This window comes from Rattus rattus, chromosome 9 (genome assembly GCF_011064425.1).
Source record: "Rattus rattus isolate New Zealand chromosome 9, Rrattus_CSIRO_v1, whole genome shotgun sequence".
Taxonomy (NCBI): Eukaryota; Metazoa; Chordata; class Mammalia; order Rodentia; family Muridae; genus Rattus; species Rattus rattus.
In genome coordinates, this window is record NC_046162.1 from 56763863 (window position 1) to 56784293 (window position 20431).

A 20431-nucleotide genomic window follows, 5' to 3' on the forward strand; every position below is an offset into this window, starting at 1 on the left:
GTTCCAGGCCAGCCAGAGATCCGCGTGAGACGTTATCTCCCAAGAGGTGTGGAAGTGGGAGCAGGAGAGGCCTAGTGAGATGACTCAGCAGCTAAGAGCCCTTGATGCTTCTCCTGGAGAAGCCTTCTGCTGTGCTGCTAAATATCACAACCAAAAGCAACTTGAGGAGAAAAGGGCTTGTTTGACTTACACATCCTTATCACAGTCCATCACCGCGGGAAGCCAAGGCCGGAACTCAAATGGAGAGGAACCTGGAGGTAGGAAGTACGGCAGACACCATGGAGGAGTGAGGCTCACCTATCTGTGTCCCCCACCCCCACCCCATCCCCTCCGTCCCCAGCTTTCTTTTTTCTTTTTTCTTTTTTTTTTTTTTTGGAGCTGGGGACCGAACCCAGGGCCTTGCGCTTCCTAGGCAAGAGCTCTACCACTGAGCTAAATCCCCAACCCCCGTCCCCAGCTTTCTTAAACCAACCAGGGCCACCCACAGTGAACTGAACGCTGCTAGGTCAATCATTAATTAAGGAAATTCCCTATAGGCAATCAGAGCATTTTCTCAGTTGAGGTTCCCTCGTGTCAATGACCCTAGCTTGTTTTAAGATGACAAAGTAACCAATTCATGTTCTTGCAGAGAACTGAAGGTTCAGTTCCCAGAACCCATATCAGGAAGCTCCCGACTGCCTATCACTCTAGTCCCTAGGTTTTGGCCTCCAAGAACAGTTGCCTCTTGTGTGTAGTGAGTGAGTGTGCATGTGCCTCTGTGTGTGTGTGTGTGCGTGCGCGCGCCTGTGTGTGTGCGCTTGTGTGTGTGTGTGCACGTGCGCATGTCTGCACTTTGCATTGGATTCATAGTACACACACACACACACACACACACACACACACACACACACACAGAATGATGGATCCACAGTTAAGAGCACAGAATGGCTGGGCAGTGGTGGCACACGCCTTTTGTCCCAGCGCTGGGCAGGAAGAGGCAGTTGGATCTTTGAGAATTCAAGGCCAGCCTGGTCTAGAGGGTAAGTTCCAGGAGGGTCAGAGCTGTTACATAGAGAAACTGTCTCAAACGAAACAAAAGCCAAAAGTGAAACACTCCACCATTAATAGAAAATTCACCGGACACCATTCAACTTATCCTAAGGAATGGGTCCAGGGAAGGTTAGGGTCGCGGCTCAGTGGGGTTTTGCTTTCCGAGCATGTGCAAGGCCCTGGGTTTAACCCTCAGTGTTAAAGAAAGAGTTGAGGGAGGAAAAGGTAACTGAAGGTGGAGAAAGCGAGCCATGGGTGTTGGATGTCACACAAACATCTGATGGAGTAAGAGGATCATAGTCTTCCCTAATGGGGGCTCGAGTGGGTCCTTCTGTGGGAGGGGAGAAGTCCTTCTGTGGGGGAAGAGAAGTCCTTGGGTGGGGGGATCCAGCAGTGTAGGCACCCCTTCTGTGGAACTTAAGAGTATGAAGGACAGAGATGGAGAAGACTCTAGAAGGATCTAGAAGGAGACTCAGAAACTAGCACCCTCAACAGTGCAAGTTACCGTCAGGTGAGGGGCTGAGGAGTCTGGGTAACAGAAGGCAGGGTGATTGAGGAGTGAGGGGAGGCCTCAGAGGGGCTGGGGAGGAACTTATGGCCCTCCACAGGATCCTGTTGCTTGCACACACACACACACACACACACACACACACACACCCCAGAGAGAGAGAGAGAGAGAGAGAGAGAGAGAGAGAGAGAGAGAGAGAGAGACTCATAGGAGAAGTGGGCCGCCAGTTTGAAGGAGGGGAAAGGGGCATGAGGGAGAGACGGAGGCACCTGGAGGAGGTATTCAAGAAGGATACAGCAGAGAAAGAACTGGAAACTGAGAGCAGAGGGAGCAAGTGGCCTGGGCCAGGGGTTTGTCTCAAAGGTTCCTTTAAGGGCGAGGGCTAGGAGTGAAACAGACCCAGGGTGGACTTCAGGGAGAAAGTGGCAAGGAACTTGCAAGAGAGGGCAAGGATGACTCCTAGAGTTTGGGTCAGACAGGGAAGGAGACTGAAGCCACACGTGGAGGATTTGTGTGTGTGTGTGTGTGCGTGTGCGTGTGTGTGTGTGTGTGTGTGTACACTATGAATCCAGTGCAAAGTGCAGACAGGGCGGGTGTAGAGGTAGGAAGGAGGGACAGTGGGTCAGAGGAGGCTGCCTTCTGCCTGGATTTTGCCAGACTTCCCCTAACCCCCAACAAAAGGAGTTGGATAGCCATTGTGGGAGGAGCTCAGAGGATTCCCAGCTCACTGACTTAGGGAGAGCACTGCCATACTCCTGCCAGTAGAGTCAAGCACACCTCTTGCCTGTTGTTCATTAATTGATTGATTGATTGATTGATTTTCACAGTGCTCACGTGAAAGTCAGAGGCAACTGGAGTCTGTCTCCTTCCACCATGTGGGTGCCAGGGATTGAACTCTGGTAGTCAGGCTTGAAGGCAAGTTCTTTACCCGCAGAGCTGTCTTTCCCACCCTGTTCCCCCCACCCCTTTGGTGTTTGAGAGAGTCTTTCGTGAAGCCCAGGCTGGCCTCAAACTGACTGTGAAGTTGAGGCTAGCCTTGAACTTCTGATTATAGATGAACACCACCATCCCTAGCCATATTTATTTGTTTGAATTTTTGAGACAAGGTCTCTCCATGTAGCTCTGGTCGTCCTAAAACTCACTTTGCACACCAGAAGGGCTTCAAACTCTTTCTCTGCAAGAGTCATCTCTCTAGCACGACTCCCCTACCTTATCTGTCAGTCCTATGCTGGGCACCCCTCACAGAGATCCACCTGCCTCCCCAGTCCTGGGAATAAAGCCGTCACCACACCTGCTCGTTTTCAATTTTTGAAATATTTTTTCCTATCATTCATTTCATTACCATTTGTTTTTGTGGGATTTTTGTTTTGTTTTTGTTTTCTGGTATAGGGTCTTTATAAGTAGCCCAGGCTGACCTCAGACTCACAGTGATCCTCCTGCCTAAGCCTCTGGAGAACTGGGATTATAGATGCATTCTCCTACAGTTTTGTTTTTGTTTTTGTTTTTTTTAAAGATTGATCTATTTTTAGCAATGCAAGTTTTTTGGACCATGTGTGTGCCTGGTGTCTGCAGAGGAGTTACAGCTGTTTGTGAGCTGCGGTGCAGATGCTGGAAACAACCTGGGCCATCTGGAAGAGCAGCCAGTGCTCTTAACATCGAGCCATCTCTCCAGACCCCTCCCCTCCCCCTTCCTTGTGTTTTAGATGTATACTTTGTGTATATGAGTGCTCTATCTGCACTTACAGCTGCATACCAGAAGAGGGCATCAGATCCCATTCCTGATGGTTGTGAGCCACCATGTGGTTGCTAGGCAATGAACTCAGGACCTCTTGAAGAGCAGCCAGTCCTCATAACTGCTGAGCCATCTCTCCAGTCTCCTGTAAAGAAGCTCTGTAAACAGAAAGGTACACAAATTAAGATAGCTTCAGGAAGTCCCTGAAACTGAGCAGATTCACTAGGCTCCTCCCTGCCACTGTAAGCAATAGATGCTGAGAGTCCCTTTCAGAGGAGTGAAGCTGAGCAGCAAAAACTCCCAGAGGAGAAAAGCTGCAAAGAGCACTCTGAGACCAGACCAGGGCCTGGGAGAACAGGAACCAGCTGGACTCTCTGGAAGAGGTTTAGAGCAGCAGAGATGCCTGGAAAGGTCCAACATGTTGAGTTGCCTACATGTGAGCTGTCAGCCATGCTGGGGTGGGCTTTGGAGATGCAACTGTCATTTCTGCTTCTGTGACTCCTTACCCTTATCCTGTAACCCCAATAAAACCCATTGTTTCAACAAGTGGGACACTGATGTTGTCTATACTTTGGATTGTCATAGGTTCCCAATCTGAGATGAGTAGATGTGTGGCCTTCTCCCAGGAAGAGCTTTGTCACACAACATGTCACACAGGCATGCACATGGTGCCCAGCTCTTGCTTGGTTTGAGCCTCCTGCTATGTAGTAGGCTTCGAATATTGAATTCTCTTGCCACGGCCTCTCAAGTGGGCTCCCCAACCCCCAGCTCCTGTTTCCACATCCCCACCCTCCAGGTTACAAATATCTCAAAGGAAGCCTTGCTGCTATGGCTTTTCTGTCAGGGACTCCCAGAGCCTGGAATGGGTCCTCACTTTCCTCCATTGTACCCACCTGGTAACTGCAGGGGCTCATTCTCCTGACAGGACCGTTCCCTTCTGTTTTCACTGCAGTGAGTTTCAGATCACATGAGGATGTCTGTAGGGAACACAGAGAAGCATCCTGAGAGACCCTGAGCCTCTTCATCTCCCTGGCCTCCTCCTCGACCTCCTCTCAGTCACATCTGCTGAGTATGTTTGCGAGTTCTGTCCTTCTACGGACCAAACTCAGGTCATCAGGCTTGGCTACGTGTGCTCTTACTGACTGGGCGTCTTCCAGGGTCTCGAACTCTTATCTTCCGTTGGTTTTGGTTGTTTGGTTTGCTGGATAGTGAGACGGGATCGTATGTCTCCCAGGCTACCCTTAAAAACTTACTGTGGGTGAGTCTGGCCTGGATTCCTGCTCCTCCTTCTCCTGCCTCAGGTCCCCAAGTACTGGGATTTTAGGAATGTAGCACTGTTCTGAGATTAAAATTCTATGCTGTTAAAATGATGGCAGAGGGGCACATGTCTCTAATCTCTGTTGGGAAGCTGAGGCAGGAAGAACACAAGTTTGAAGCATGCCTGGGCTACTGTGTGAGCCCAGTCTCAAAAGAAGCAGCAGCAGCAGCAGCAGCAGCAGCAGCAACAACAAGGGCCAGCAAGGTATCTCAGTGAGCCTGGGTTTCATTCCTGGAACCCACATGATAGAAGGAGAGAACCAACTTCTGCAATTTGTCCTCTGATCTCCAGAGGTGCATTACAGTGTGTGCGTGTGTGTAGACACACATAATAAATAGAAAAATGTAATTTCTATAAGGATACTAAGGGCTGGAGAGATGGCTCAGTGGTTAGGAACACTGACTGCTCTTGCAGAGGACTCAAGTTAATTTCCCAGCACCCATGGACAGGAAGCAGTGGCTCCCAGCATTCTGTAACTCCAGCTCCAGAGAACCCGATGCCCCCTTCTGGACTACATAGGCAACTGCAGACTGGTTGCATAGACTTACACAGATACGGATGGGTACATGCATACACATAAAAAAAAAAAAAAAAAAAAAAAAAAAAAAGTGGTGTAGGGGTTGAGGATTTAGCTCAGTGGTAGAGCACTTGCCTAGCAAGCGCGAGGCCCTCGGTTCGGTCCCCAGCTCCGAAAAAAAAAGAAAAAAGAAAAGGAAAGAAAAAAAAAATAAAAGTAAGGCCAGGTGTGATAGTCTCTAATCCCAGCCCTAAGCGGAGAGAGGCAGGTGGATCTCGGTGAGTTCCAGGGCAGCCAGGACTACATGGTGAGACCCTGTCTCTAATAAATTAAAAATAAGAAATTTCCAAATAAAGTTTAAAAATTAAAAAGATAATATCTAAACCTAGTATGGCATAAACTTGCAATCCTTATTCTTTTTTCTTTTTTTTTCTTTTTTTCGGAGCTGGGAACCGAACCCAGGGCCTTGCGCTCACTAGGCAAGCGCTCTACCACTGAGCTAAATCCCCAACCCCACCTTATTCTTTTTTAAAAAGATATTTATTTATTTATTTAATGTATATGAGTATACTAGCTGTCTTCAGACACATCAGAACAGGCATTGGGTTCCATTACAGATGGTTGTGAGCCACCATGTGGTTGCTGGGCATTGAACTCAGGACCTCTGGAAGAGCAGTCAGTGCTCTTGACCATCGAGCCACAACCACCTGTAATAGGATTTGGTGCCCTCTTGTGGTGTGTCTGAAGACAGCTACAGTGTACTCACACATAAAATAAATAAATCTTTTTTTAAAAAAAAAAAATCTCTTCTTTCTTGGTAAAAGGTTGGTGTCCCTCCTGCTCAATGCCCTCCAACAAGGCCTCTCACCCACCCCGACCACCCCGACATTACCGGCTCCTAGGGAGGCCTGTAGATCCTGGGTGAGGGTGAGGACAGAGAGGCAACTAACTGACTGATGGATGAGAGACTAGACTTAGTCAAGACCATATCACCCTCTCCAGCTCTTGCTCGGCCCCCTGGGGTCAGGGCAGGGGACACACACACACACACACACACACACACACACACACACACACACACACACAGCACCTGCCCCAGGATCTGTAGCGTAGAAAGTGCTCCTACTTCTGGGACTAGAGTTCACCAGCTAGAGCGATGCCCGCTGTCTGTCGGTGCAGTGCCAGGCACCCCTCACTTGAGATCTGTATCCCATTTGCCCTGCCCTGGGCATAATGGGGGCTGGAAGTGTGAATGTCGGGGAGCTGCATTTCAGCTCCTCCCTGCTTGAATTCTTGCCTTGACAGTGGATTGTCCTGGTGCCAGGCCCCCTGGGGGAGTCTGCTCTTCCTGTGCCAGGGCCCTGTGCCCACCCTGCCTCTGCTTCCCACTTCCTCCTCAGGCTGAGCTGGCACTGTAGCCGCAGCACCTCCTCTTAGCACCTTCCAACTGGGCGCAGCCAAGTAGCACCCAGCCCACAGCATCAGGCAGCTTACAGCAGCCTGGAGCTGGCAGACTCCCCAGAGCCCGATTGTCTTCTCTCCAGCCTCACCTTCCAGTCTTCCACATCCTGCCCGTCTGAGGAGAGCCCCCCTTCCCAGGCTCACCTGCACTGGGGCCCCTCCTGGATTAGGGGCTCAGCTGTGAGTTCGTCATCAGCCCTAACTATGGTGAGCTCTGGGCCACCCTGGGCCGAATGGCTGTCCTTTGTAGGATGTCATTAGTCCGGATTCCTGTGGGCAACTTATTCTGAGACAAAGTGAGTCTGCCTTCTAAATCCAGATGGGCTCTATGATTCTCTGAAGTGACAGGGACACTTTTCTTTGTCATTCCCCAGGGCCTGGGGACTGTGTCACTACAGAGCCTGTGATCTTTTTTAGTGCTGGCCCCCTGGGCTCCATGATTCTCTGGCCTGGGTTTTTCAGGTCACTGAGAAAACATGGGTCCTTGGCCTGCAGGAGGCTGTGACAGATGCCACATACAGGTCACATGGATTCTCGAGTTCGAAGGCTGGGCTTAGCTGTGGGTGTTCTAGGACTCTTGAATTTGTGCCCAAAGTGTTGTCGCATGACTCTCATATCAGCAGTTAGAAGGCAGAGGCAGGTGGATCTCTGTAGGTTGGAAGTCAGCCTGGTCTACAGAGTGAGTTCCAAGCCAGCCAGGGCTACACAGTGAGACCCTGTCTCAAAACAAACAAACAAACAAACAAACAAACAACAAAAGCCCAAAACAAAAAATACCCCCAAACCAAAAAACTTATACTTATGTGGATCCCTGGGGAACTCTGGAGCTTGGCAAATGCCCAGGCTTTGATGGGTTGGACATTACATGCACCAATCAGCTTCGGGAAATGTAGATTTAGCCCCACCCTTACCCCTCTGGGTCAGAGCAGGCTACATCAACAAGGTTCTTTGTCGATTCAGACCCAGGCAAGAACCCTATTGGCTCATCTCTATGAACTTCACGGCACGCAGGGCAGCACGGCACGCAGGGTGCCGTGTTAGAGGCCCTGTGGCACAAGGGGAGTGGGGTGTGCTCCTAGCAACCTTAGATCCTCCCCTTCTCTGGCGTTTTTCGCCGCTCTATCTTGAGGTCTTGCCTCTCACCAACCTCCTGTTCCCTTGCCGAGTCCGGCGATGTCACTATACAGAATACAAGCACAAAGGGCTTTTTGTCACCCCACTCTGAGCTCGACTTTGGGGCTCCTCCTGACCCCCCCACCTCCCATCCCACCTCCACCAGCCCCCTGTCTCCGACCTCAGGCCACCCCAGCTGGAGGTTGCAGCGGTATTTTTCCACAGGCACTGCTCTGCCTCATCCACGTTGGGAAGATGCAAAGTCTGTGTCTATATATACCTCCCCGCCCCCGGACGGCGTGCGTCTCCTTCGCCAGGCTGTGGTCGTGCAGTCTGTCGCTGGTTAAGGCACTTCTCAGATTTGCGTGTTTAATATTTTATCCAGGAAGTACTCCTGGATGGGTATGCGGGAAGGTGGTGCGAAGCTGACAGAATGTCAGGTCCCGGAATGGCTGCTCACAGCTTCTGGTGGTGGTGGGACAAACAGGTGGAGGGTCTGGAGAATAGTGACGTCAGCTTCTGGATGTTTCTTAGAAGCTTCAGCACTGTGGTCCCAAGGCAAGGTGGCATTGGATCTGGGCTCCTGCAGGCAGCACAGAGAAGGTCCCTTTTTTTTGGGACACGTAGGCAATGACAGAAGTGGCTTCTTTGGTCCAGCTGTTCAAACAGGTCTTGGACAACTAACTGTTCAGGAAGTCTCCAGAGGGAAAAAGCCCTCTGAGTCTATGAGGAAGTCACCCATCACCTAGGGCCTCAGTGCAGAGAACACAGGAAGAAGGAGTATCGAGAGCTAGATCAGAGGTTCTGGTGGCCTCTGTGGTACATCGGAGTCCCTGAGCCCTCTGGGGATCCTGTGTGTGACAGGAGGGGACATTAAGATCTAGCTTTCTCATGGGAGTGTTGGGGCAGAAAGCACCAGCCGCACAGAGAACTAAAGACAATCCCGTTGTTTCCATTAATCTGAGTGTGACACGGTCTGGGTGGGGAGAGACGTGAGGAAGAGGCTGTGGCCCAGGGGCAGATGGAAAAATCTGGCGCTGGAAGGGGTGTGGGGCAAACAGACAGACACTGGCCTTTCATTCTGACCCTTCTGAGACATGAAATGCCTGATTGTGCCTGGATCCAGAGGGTGTGGTACTTGGGGAAGCCCGTTCCATCCCCCAGTCCCTGGGGAACAAGATCCCCACACATCCCCACTGCTCCTGACAAGAATCGGACAGAAGAGAATTCTCGGGCAGTGGGGTGGGGTAAACCTCCCAGTCTGGCTCTGTCCTTGCTGAGTTTCAGAGATTTATCTCTGCAGGATTCTGAGATCCAGCTCTAATGGGAGGGACATCCTCCTATCCCAGGCAGCAATTCCCCCAGGTGCTAAGTTGGAAAGTTCTTCTTGGTGTCTAGCCCTGGTTCTTTGTATTGTCAGTTGAGTGTGAGAGCCCTGTTCTGCTTTGGGATGCAGTTGATCAAGGACTCTGGCTTCTGTCCTGGGCATCATGCTGTGACAGGGATGCTTGGAGGATGGCGCTTCCCACCCTGTTTTTTTTCTTTTTTCTTTTTTTTTTTTTTTTTTCGGAGCTGGGGACCAGACCCAGGACCTTGCGCTTGCTAGGCAAGCGCTCTACCACTGAACCAAATCCCCAACCCTGCTTCCCACCCTGTTTGTTCGTTCTGCACACATACATAGATCCCTTGGTTTTTAGGTACAGTATTCTTTCTCTCCAGTTCCTATCGAAGGCAGGAACTGGACAGGAAGCTGAGAAAGCCTCCAAACAGTCACCCCAGAGCCACCGCTGCATGCACTCGAGAGCAGACATGTTGGGAAGGGGAATCTTGCTTGTGGTCCCTCATCTGGCTGAGTGGTTGGCAACTGTCCACTTGGGACTTTGTATTCAAAGGACACAATAAGGAAACTCAGAAACAAAACCAGCAAGGTCTGAGCTCTAACTCCTGCTGGCCCCTCCCATCAACCCTGCAGGCTTCCAGGGGCCCCTCAAGACTCCAGGGCAGCCCTGAGAAAACACTGGTTGGCAAAGCTGCCTGTCTGAACTCTTGGGATCTACCTATGGACATAGGCATGGAACCCACAGCCCCACCGACGTCAACTGGAAGACAGACAGAATGACAAAGGAAAGCACTAAAGAACAGCCTTGCAGCCAGCCGGGCAGTGGGGACCTGCACTGTTAATCCCAGCACTCCAGAGTCAGAGTTGGAGGGAGTCGAATCTCTGTGAGGTCAGCCTGGTCTACAGAGCAAGTTCCAGGACAGCCTGGGCTACACAGAGAAACCCTGCCTCAAAAAATGAAAGGAGAATAAATAAATAAATAATAAATAATAACAGTCTAGAACACTAAGTCCTTAGAACTAAACCCTTACTTAGCTCAAGGAGAATGCTGGCCCAGCCAAAGGGCTCATGGTCTTAGACATCTGAGTGGTTTGTTTTGGTTTTACTGCAGGGTTTCTGGTGTCCAGCTGGCTTCCCTCTTTCTCTGTAGTGAAGGATGTCGTTGATGTCCTGACCCTCCAGCGTCCACCTCCCAAGGGCTTACAGGTACATTCCGCCATATTTGGGTCAAATGGTAGTTTTTCAATCTGAATGCTTTTTGACTTCTTCCATATTAGGTCATGTCTGGTTATTTGTCACAGGTCAAGGGTCGCTACTGTCATTTATCTACTGGGCCAAGCCCAGGGTGTTACTAAAGAAAGACGGAAAGTGTCCAGAGCTCTGAGGTTGGGAAAACCTGGTTTAGGTTCTAGAAAAAGCCAGCAGCGTCTTTATTGTTTATCCCACAACCCCGCAACCCCGAAAGAAGGCACCTAGACCTTGAAAACAGTGAGGATCTCCTTGTCTTCTGCATCGCATCTGCCTCAGCCCTCTCACGGGGTAGGTGCTTTACAGGCATTTGTCATCTGAATATGAATATGCAAATAGATGACTCGCCTCCATGCAGTGGGCGGGGCTTCCCTTCCTATGCAGCGCCCTGCTGTCCTAGCAGCCCACTTCTGTTCAGTTAGCAGGCCTTCCCTTTGGGGTTCCTGACCCTGGCAACCCTGGAGAAAGCTGGGGAGGGCTCACCCAAAAGTGCCTGAGCTGTTGACTCAGAAATAGCAGATGCTCATTCCCGACTCAATTTACATCTCATTTGCATATCACTTTGCCTATGATTTGCATGCTGCTCCTTTAAAGGCAAAAGGCACAGATCTCCTGGCCTCTGTTGTAGCTTCTTCTCTTCCGTAGGCACCACCCTCTGACTCCACCTCTATTTCTGCTCACCCAAGAATCACCCTGAGAGTTTAGTGAACTCTCTCGGTTGGCCAATTTTTGCACAGCTGAACTCAAAAGCCCTACCCATCCTTTATGGTCAAAGCCTGATTTTTGGTGTTGCCACTCCACAAACCATGTGATAACGTGAGTTTCTTCATCTGTGAGAAGGAGGTTGTGACTTTCGGCCATGCAGAGTGACTATAGGGCTTGATCAGAAGACTCTATTCGGGGTTGGGGATTTAGCTCAGTGATAGAGTGCTTGCCTTCAGTGCTTGGGCCCTAGGTTGGTCCCCAGTCAAAAAAAAAAAAAAAAAAAAAAAAGACTCTATTCTTCCGCTTTTCCTGGACAGTCTAGCTATATAGTCTAGGTTGTACTTGAGCTCCGTTCCTCTGCCTCGGCCTCCCATGTGCTGGGATTACAGTTCTATCCCACCGTGTTCCCTGAAGGCTGTATTAAAAACTGGCATGTAAGCATCAGGAACTGTTACCCTTCTCTGAACTTCCTTCCTGCTGGGAGACACCCTTAACTGAGTACTCCTCCCACCTTGGGACATCTCAGCTCTCAGTGACCAAGCCCTTCCACCCTTCCTGGCCTCTCATCTCTTCTCTGGGCACTCATGTTTTCCACACTTAGCGCACAGCAGAGACTCCTCATCCTCTCTCCAGAATGGAGACTATACCTAGCATCTGTTGCAAGCTCCACCTAGCTGTCTAAACAAAGGTTATTCCAAACGAGGGTTGGGATTGGGAGGATTCCGAGCCCAGAGCCTGCTCTAGGCTTCACCGCTGGCTACCCCTAAAGGCAATGCGTCTGGGCAATGCTATATTTATTTCTTTGGAGTCTTTTCCCCCATGTAGCTCAGGGAGGCCCTGAACTTATTAGGCAGCTCAAGCCAACCACACAACCTGACAATCTTCCTGTCTCTGCCTCTCGGATGCCAAGGTTCCAGGCATGCACTCTCATGCCCAGGCAATATTGTGCTTTCTTTTCTTAGGAGGTTTGGGGGTGTTTCAAGACGGGATTTCTCCGTGTAACCCTTGCTGTTCTGGAACTTGCTCTATAGACCAGACAGGCATTGAACTAGAAGACCCCGCCTCTCCTCCCAAGCGCTGAGATCAAAGGTGTGCATCAGCATTGCCTGGTTAATATTGTGCTTTGTTCTGCAGAGAATCCCTCCTTTGATAAATGGCGGCTGACATTTATCCAGTGTTCAAGCCCCAAACTCCAGTGCTTGTCTCCCTCATCTCCTGCATTATGGCCGGCTGTGCAACACATTACCTGCCAACTCGGTGGTTTAAATAGCAAACACTTACTCGGGGCATGGTAGCACCAACCGGGCAATAACTTGGGAGGGGGAAACAGGATGACCAGGAAGTCAAAGTCGTCCTTGGCTAGGTAGTAAGTTCCAGGACATTCAGAGGATGTGTCCTGGTCATAGCAGTCCTTGTTTTCAGAAACAGGAAGGAGGCTGGAGAGGATGGCTCAGCAGTTAAGAACACTAACTGCTCTTCCAGAGGTTCAATTCCCAGTCTATTCACTACTCTCTGCAAAACCCATGCACAGACATACATGCAGGCAAAACATTGCACATAAAAATGAAATGTTTTCTTTTTTATATTTTATATTGTATAAATTTTATATTTCATAAAATTCTACATTTTATAATGTAGAATACATAAATATATATGATACATATACTGTAGAATATACAATGAAATAAATTTCATATATTCTCCATTTATATATTTTTACATTTACCCTGTTCCATTCTTTTCTTCTCCTTTTTTTTTCTTAGGAAACCACTTTGTAGTCCGGGTCCTTTATTTCCTTTGTGTCCATCAGGCCATGAATCCGTATGGCATGGGCTCCAGCAGCTCAGGCTCCTTCCCGTTAGTCCTCACAAAGTGGGCTTCTCTGGGTGGCGCAGGCTGGCGCTTCAGCTGAACCCAGGTGCTCTTCTCTTTGGCTTCCTTTTTCTTCTGATCGTTCTCCTTCACCCCCTTCAGGAAGCCGTCTCTGCTCTTCAAGGGCTTGATGTGCTCAATCCGAGCATGGATCCTCTTGGCCAGAATCTTGCCCTTAACTTGCTTGTTTACAATGATGCCCACGGCATGCTGGGTGACACTGCAGACTCTTCCGGTTTTGCCGTGGTAACACTTACGGGGCATCCCTTGATGTCTACAATATCACCCTTCTTGTAGATTCCCATGTGTGTGGCCAAAGGAACAACTCCGTGTTTCCTAAAAGGCCTAGAGAACATAGACCAAGTACCTCTCCTCTTTCCCTTTGTGTTCATCATTTTAGCGAGTTGCTGGAAGATGGCTGCCGTGGCTGATTTTTTTTTTCTTTTTAAAGATTTATCTGTTTATGTATATGAGTACTCTGTCTTCATGCATTCCAGAAGAGGGCATCAGATCCCATTACAGATGGTTGTGAGACACCATGTGGTTGCTGGGAATTGAATTCAGGTACTCTGGAAGAGCAGCCAGTGCTCTTTTTTTTTTTTTTTTTGGTTCTTTTTTTTTGAGCTGGGGACCCGAACCCAGGGCCTTTTTGCTTCCCCTAGGCAAGCCCCACCACTGAGCTAAATCCCTAACCCCGCAGCCAGTGCTCTTAACTGCTGAGGCATCTCTCAGCCCTCTCCGTTCCGTTCTTTAGAAAGAGTCCTGTGTCCCACCATATCCAAGGGAGGCATCATGGTTTGAATGTAACACATCTCCTGCAAGCTCTTGTGCAAGCTTGGTCTCCAGTAGATGGCACCAGGTGGGGATGACACCATGTGGGGGCAGAGCCTTGTGGGGGCAGCACCATGCAGGGGAGAATATAAGAACTTTTGGATATAGGGCCCAGCCGGGGTCAGACCTTGAAGACCATTGAATTCGGCCCTGGAGTTTCCCCTAGCGTGCATCTAGCTTCCCTGCCCACTTTGGTCCTAGAAGAGAACAGAGAGCCAGGGCTCTACCACCGAGCTGCATCCTTAGCTTAAATAGCAACAAAAGCAAGAAGCGGAGGGGCAGGTTTGGGGATGTAGTTCAGTTGGTAGAGAACCTGCTTAGCATGCACAGAGCCCTGGGTTTGATTCCCAAGATCCTGTAAATCAGGCGTGATGGTGGGCACCCAGCACTGGGAGGTGAAAGCAAGGTCAGGATTGCAGATCTGTCATACACTGGCTATGCATCAAGTTCCAGGCCAACCTGGGCTAGAATAGACCCTGTCTGAAATCAAACACTGAAGGGAGGAAGGAAAGGATGTGGAGAGACCCAGTGGGAACAGAGGTGCAGCACACGCAGGGAAGAGGTTGACCCTCTCTTTCCATTGCTGCCTGGACAAGAAGGCTAAAGAGCGAGGGTGCGGCTCAGCAGCCCAGTGCTTGCCGAGTTCAAGGACCTGAGTTCAATCTCAGTACACAGGGAGGAAAGAACTATTCTGCCAGGCAGAGGCAGGCCGATCTCTGAATTCCGAGGCCAGCAGGGTCTACAGAGCTGGTCTAGTCTACCGAGTTCCAGAACAGCAGCACTACACAAAGAAACCCTGTCTTGAAATAAATTAAAAAAAGAAAAGAAAAATCTTTTTTAAAAAAAGTTTTCTTATCTGGAGGAACTGAAAGGCTTCCAAGAAGCATTTTCAAATCTTAACACTCAGAAGGTCCTCGGTGAAACCACCGCTGGCCCCGTGCCCAGTCACGGAAGAGCCCAAGCCACAGACGTAACTAACACCTGTGCCACACTCCACGGAACGCACTGCACTTCCAGTCCGCTTTCTAACGCTTTTCACGTTAGAGTCCAGGCAGCCAACCAAGGACACCCAACAAATGAGGAAAACTCGTTCGTTAGTGCCTGTCCTCAGGTTAAGAAATGCCTCCAAGGTTGAGGTCTCTGCCCTCAGTCTCTGATAGGACAGGGAGGTGGTAGATGGTTTAGAAGGCGGAGTCTAGTGAAAGGAAGTTCGCTCTCTGGGGGTGTGACCTTGGTGGGAGGGAGCAGTGAAGTGGGAGGGGGTAGAGAGGTGGGGAGTGGGGAGTGGGGAGTGGGGGGGTGGGGAGGTAACGGAGGATCTAACTCTGCCTCGGGTCTCTACTTTCCAGGCACCACGAGGTTGACAGCCCCCTCTGCCACATTCTCCTGTGCTGTATCACTACCAGCAACAGAGGATGGGACCATAGACTGAGCCCAAAACAAACCTTCCTCTTACTCAGTTGATTTACCGCAAGTATTCTTTACAGCAACGGAACACGTGGCGGGCAGGGCATGGCTGCCACACAGAGTTAGAAGGGCCAGAAATATCTTGCACCTGTTAGAGGAGATGCTTGAGGGACTATAAAGAGGAGGAGCCGGCTGGTCTTCAGACTCCTGCCGAAGAAGAAGGAGAGGAAAGGAAAGAAGGCTTTCCAGAAGGATCTCAGGCTACGGTGAGGCTCCAAGGGTCTTAGCACAGAAACCGCCCACTGTAGGAGTCCCCATGGGGCCCAGGCGTCAGTTCCAAGTCCCCTGCTGTACTAAGTATAGGCTGGAGCTGTTTGGAGAAACCATGGCCTCGGCCCCCAGACCTGACTGCGCCTGGAGATGCTGCATGTGCCTTCCCCAGGTGAGGGCCAAGTGGTGCTCCTCGGGAATGACAGCCATACTCCTGGAGTGAAGGGGAAACCGACAAAACGGGAAGGGAGAAACAAAAAGGAAACAAGCCAGAATATATAAAAAGAAGCTGGTGGTAATCCCAGCATGGGGGTGGGGCGGGGAAGCAGGTGGATCTCTGTGAGTTCAAGGCCAGTCTGGTGGTCTATAGAGTGAGTTCCAAGGTAACGAGACCCTATCTCACAAACAAAACAACAAACCAACACCACCAACAAAAAGCAAAAAACAAACAAACAAACAAAAAACCCAAACCAAACAAACCAAATACAAAACGCAGGGTAGAAGCTCAGGATTCTCTTTGGCTACATGCTGTGCTTCCTGGTGTGCTTGAGACCCTAACTCAAAATGCTCACACAACATACACACAGGGATAAGGAGAAAGGTTAAGTAAACAGAAACTACCCTTTAAAACTATGAAAGGAAGTCAAGGCAAGCCAAGACCCAGAGAATCGAAGTGTTAAGAGGAACAGAATAGCATAGAGCCTCCTGGAATTTAAACCAGCCTGGAAGGAACAGGAAGTTAAAATTAAGTAGAAAGGTTGTGGAAGAGATAAAAATAAGAATTACCCAGAGAGAAGCAGGAAAAGACGGGCTGGTGAGACTCCTTGAATCTTTTAAGTTTTCACAGAGCACCCACTGCTCGGGGCACGCGGGCACAGCTCTGCTCTGCAGTGGAGCTCCCAGAAGACGGGGATTAGGGGGAGCCAGGCCTGCTGGTGTTCTCATTCGATCCCAGCACTTAGGGGGTGGAGGCAGTAGGATCAGAAGTAGAAGGCAAGCCTCAGCTATTGAATGAGTTGGAGGATAGCCTGGGCTACCTGAGACCATGTCTCAAAACAAACACATCAATAATAAACAGTCACTATGAAGATGGATTTCCAGTGTTAGATGGGGAGCTCTTGACAGAGAGAGAGGGAGAGGGAGAGGAAGAGGGGAGGGGAGGGGGAGGGAAGGGGAGGGGAGGGGAGAAAGAGAAGGGGAGGGAGGAGGAGGGGAGGGAGAGGGGAGGGAGAGGGAGGAGGAGGAGAGAGAGTGAGGGGAAGAGCAGAGGGAGGGGAGAGGGAGAGTGAGGGGAGAGGGAGACACAGACACAGAGAGACAGAGAGTGAGAGAGAGAGAGGTGAATACAGAAAAAGAGCCAGGCAATGTTGCAGAAAGGAAGGTTTTTAATCTCTAAAATGCATAGGCTACTAGCCTCTGTTCAAGAGGTGGTTTTGTCTACCTTCCTGCTTGAGGCAACTCCAAAGACAGGCAAAGTATATGGTGGTGGTGGTGTTTTGAGACAAGGTTTCATAAAGCTCAGGTTGGCCTTAAACTTATTTGGTCCAGGCTGGCCTTGAATTCCTATGCCCCACCCCTATCTCTCTACCTCTCAGGAGCTGGGGTTATTTATAGGCACGCACTACCAAGCCTAGCTGGACCAAGTCTTAAAACGTATTTTATATGGTTTGGGGTTTACCTTTTATTTTTGTTAAACTTGTTTTTTGATTTTGGGTGTTCTTTTTGAGATGGGGGGGGGGTCTTGTAACGTAGCCCAGGCTGGCCTGAAACTGGTGATCTTGATCTCCTTGCAAATGCTTGGATCACCGTGCTCAGCTCAACTGTGGGGTGTGGACGCTAGGCTTCACGTCACGGTGTGTGCGCGTAGGTATGGATGACCACAAATTACTTAGGTACTGTAGCAGTCCAGCTTAAACAGTGAAGTTGTGGCTACCACAAGGCTATGGAAATAGGTTTCCATGCAATTTCTTTTTTGAGGTTCTATTTTTAATCTTTCATACTTAGGCTTTTATTGTCCGTTTCAAATTGATTTGGGGGTGTATTTGAAGTAAGAGCTGGGATTGAATTTTCTTTGTGAATATCCAATTATTCAACATTTATTGAAGGCTCGTCCATTCCTGTCTGGACTGCAGCTGTGTCTTTGTGTGAGACAGGTGAGGCTCTGCGGATGGCTTTGTTTGAGAGCTCTATTCAGCACTGAGTGTCTAGCTGCACCCCGAATGTATCTCTCACTACCGCTTTATACACGGACTCCTACAACATTTTTAAAAAACTAATTAGCTCACTTTGCATTTCCATATAAATTTGTTTTCTTTGGGGATGGAGAGGTGGCTCAGTGGTTAAGAGCACATGTTGCTCTTGCAGAGGACCTGGGTTCAGCTCTCCGCACCCACATTGTGGCTCACAACCGTCTTTAACCCAATCCCAGGGTACCTAATGACCTTTTCTGACCTATACAGGTCCATGCAGGCCAAACACACACACAATTAATAAATCTAAAGATTTGAAATTTATTTCATGTAAGCTTTTGTGGGTTCACCTTTCATTTTCGTTAAATTTCTTTCCTTTTTGTGTGTGTATCCATGTGTGTATGTATGCATATCTGTGTATCTGTGTGTATGCATGTATGTGTGTATGCATGTATATGTATCTGTGTATATGTGTGTGTATATATGTTTGCATATATGTGTATTTGTGTATTGTGTTTGCACGTATGTGTATCTGTGTATGTATAGGCACGTATGTATGTGTGTGTGTGTGTGTGTGTGTGTGTATGGATCTGTGTAGATAGACACATGCTCTGAAGTGAGTTTGGTGGTCAGAGAAGAACTTTCTGGAGCTATTTCTCTCCTTTCATCATTGGGTCCTGGGGACTTAACTTAGATCCCTAGGCTTGGCGACTACCTTTACCTGCACAGACATCTTCAGCTCTGGTTTTGATTTTTTTTTAAGTAGCACAGGCTGGCATCATCTTTCTGTTGTGTTTCTTGTTTGTTTTGTTTTGTTCTGTTTTTGAGGCACAATCTCTCTTTGTAGCCATGGCTGACAAGGAACTCACTATATAGACTGGGCTGGTCTCAGACTCAGAGATCCACCTGCCTCAGCCTCCCACATGCTGGGAAAGTGTCAAACTCTTTTTTTTTTTCGGAGCTGGGGACCGAACCCAGGGCCTTGTGCTTCCTAGGCAAGCGCTCTACCACTGAGCTAAATCCCCAACCCCCAAGTGTCAAACTTTTGATCCTTGTGCCTCAGTCTCCAGAGTCCTAAGATTACACACATAATCTACCAAGTTCAGCCTCGATATACATTTACAGTTAATCTGGTTGATGTGGCTCCAGCCAATAATTGTACTAATTGGGAAGACAAGGCAGGAGGATTACCATGAATTTAAGACCAGTCTAATTTACATTGTGAATTCCTGGCCAGCCGAGGCTACAATTTGAGATCCAATTTCAAAAATAAGCAAAATAAAGGGAATAATGGACACTTTTAATCCGAGCACCGGAGAGGCAGAGGCAGGTCGGTCTCTGAGTTCTAGATCAGTCTAGTTTACATACTGACTTGTAGACCAGTCAGCGCTACGTAGTTTTAACCGTTTGGACTTTTCCAAGTGCGCGCCAGTTGCCGAACATATACACGGAGTCTTATTTTCATTTTCAATGCTTATCACCTTCAGCTTGCTCCTCAACTAGCTGTTATACTAAACCGTTTATACTAATCTAAGTTCTGTCACATGACTAGTTTCTTCTCCTCAGTGTCGTATGCCTGACTTCCTACTTAATGGAGCGTCTTCCGGTGCCTGACGTTCCCAGAGTTCCTCTCTCTGTGCTCAATGACCCACCTTCTATTCTGTCTTCTGCTATAGGTCATAGGCTTTTTATTTTGACCAACCAGACGGTGCCTTAGGAAGGTAAGGAAGGACAGAGACACATCTTCACACAGTGTACAAAAACATCGCTCCAACACAGTGAGACCCCGTTTAAAACAAAACAACACCCAAATGCTAGGGAAATGACACAATCAATAAAGTGCTAGCCTCATAAATCTGATCCTCCAAACCCCAGCAGAACATAAACAAGATGGCGCCCACTTCCAGCCCAAACATCCCCCACCCCACCCCCGGGGCAGGCGCCAGCCTTGGGAACACTCCAGACTCCAGGCTTGTGAGAGATCACGAACGAACAAACTAAAAGTAGAAAAGTGTGGGGGTTGGGGATTTAGCTCAGGGGTAGAGCGCTTGCCTAGGAAGCGCAAGGCCCTGGGTTCGGTCCCCAGCTCCGGAAAAAAAAAAAAAAAAAAAAGTGTGTAATAGCGTCCCAAGTTCTACTCTGGCCTCCACGCAGACACACGTGCATGAACATACATGTACACACGTGCGCGCGCGCACACACACGCGCACACACACACACACACACACACACACACACACACACACGAACACAACGCATGCGCAAATAAACATACACGCAGAAATAAAAACAAGGCCAGAGAGAGGGGTCAGCAAGTGAAGGCGCTTGCCACCAAGCCAGAGGACCTGACTTTGGGATCGCCAGGAAGTGTCTTAGCGGCTACTTTTCTATCGCATGGACAAAAAGCCGGGACTAGGGTAACTTACGAAAGAAAGCATTTAGTCTGGGGCTCATGATTCCGGAGGGCAGCAGAGTCCACAAGCGTTGTGTGAGGAGCACGGAAACCGGCAAGCATGGCTCTAGAGCAACAGCTGAAAGCGTCCATGGAGACAGCAGCCATGAGGGAGACAGACTACTAACTGGGTGGGAATGGCTCTGGGTTTTGAAATCTCAAAACCACCTTCCTGGTGGCCCACTTCCTCCAGCAAGGCCACACCTCCTAATCCCTCCCAGATAGTCAGCCCAACATTGGACAAAGCATTCAAATGTATGAATCCATGGGGACGCTTCTCACTCAAACCACCACAGGAGAGAACTGACTTTTGCAAGTTGTCCTCTGACATCTGTGCACACACACAAACACATACACAGTATAAATAAATACAAAAAAAAATATGGTAGCACTCAAGAAGGCATGTATGGGGGGTTGGGGATTTAGCTCAGTGGTAGAGC

At 49.2% G+C, this 20431-nt stretch overlaps 1 long non-coding RNA gene and 1 pseudogene across 1 annotated transcript; both read right to left on the reverse strand.

Moving 5' to 3' along the window:
- Positions 1-3397: 3397 nt before the first annotated feature.
- LOC116910198 lies at positions 3398-20048 on the reverse strand. Its single transcript, XR_004389142.1, has 3 exons — positions 19966-20048; positions 4163-4246; positions 3398-3427 (listed from the first exon to the last, which is right to left on the reverse strand). It is a non-coding gene; the product is annotated as an uncharacterized LOC116910198 (long non-coding RNA).
- LOC116910197 lies at positions 12757-13237 on the reverse strand (annotated as a pseudogene).
- Positions 20049-20431: the final 383 nt, after the last annotated feature.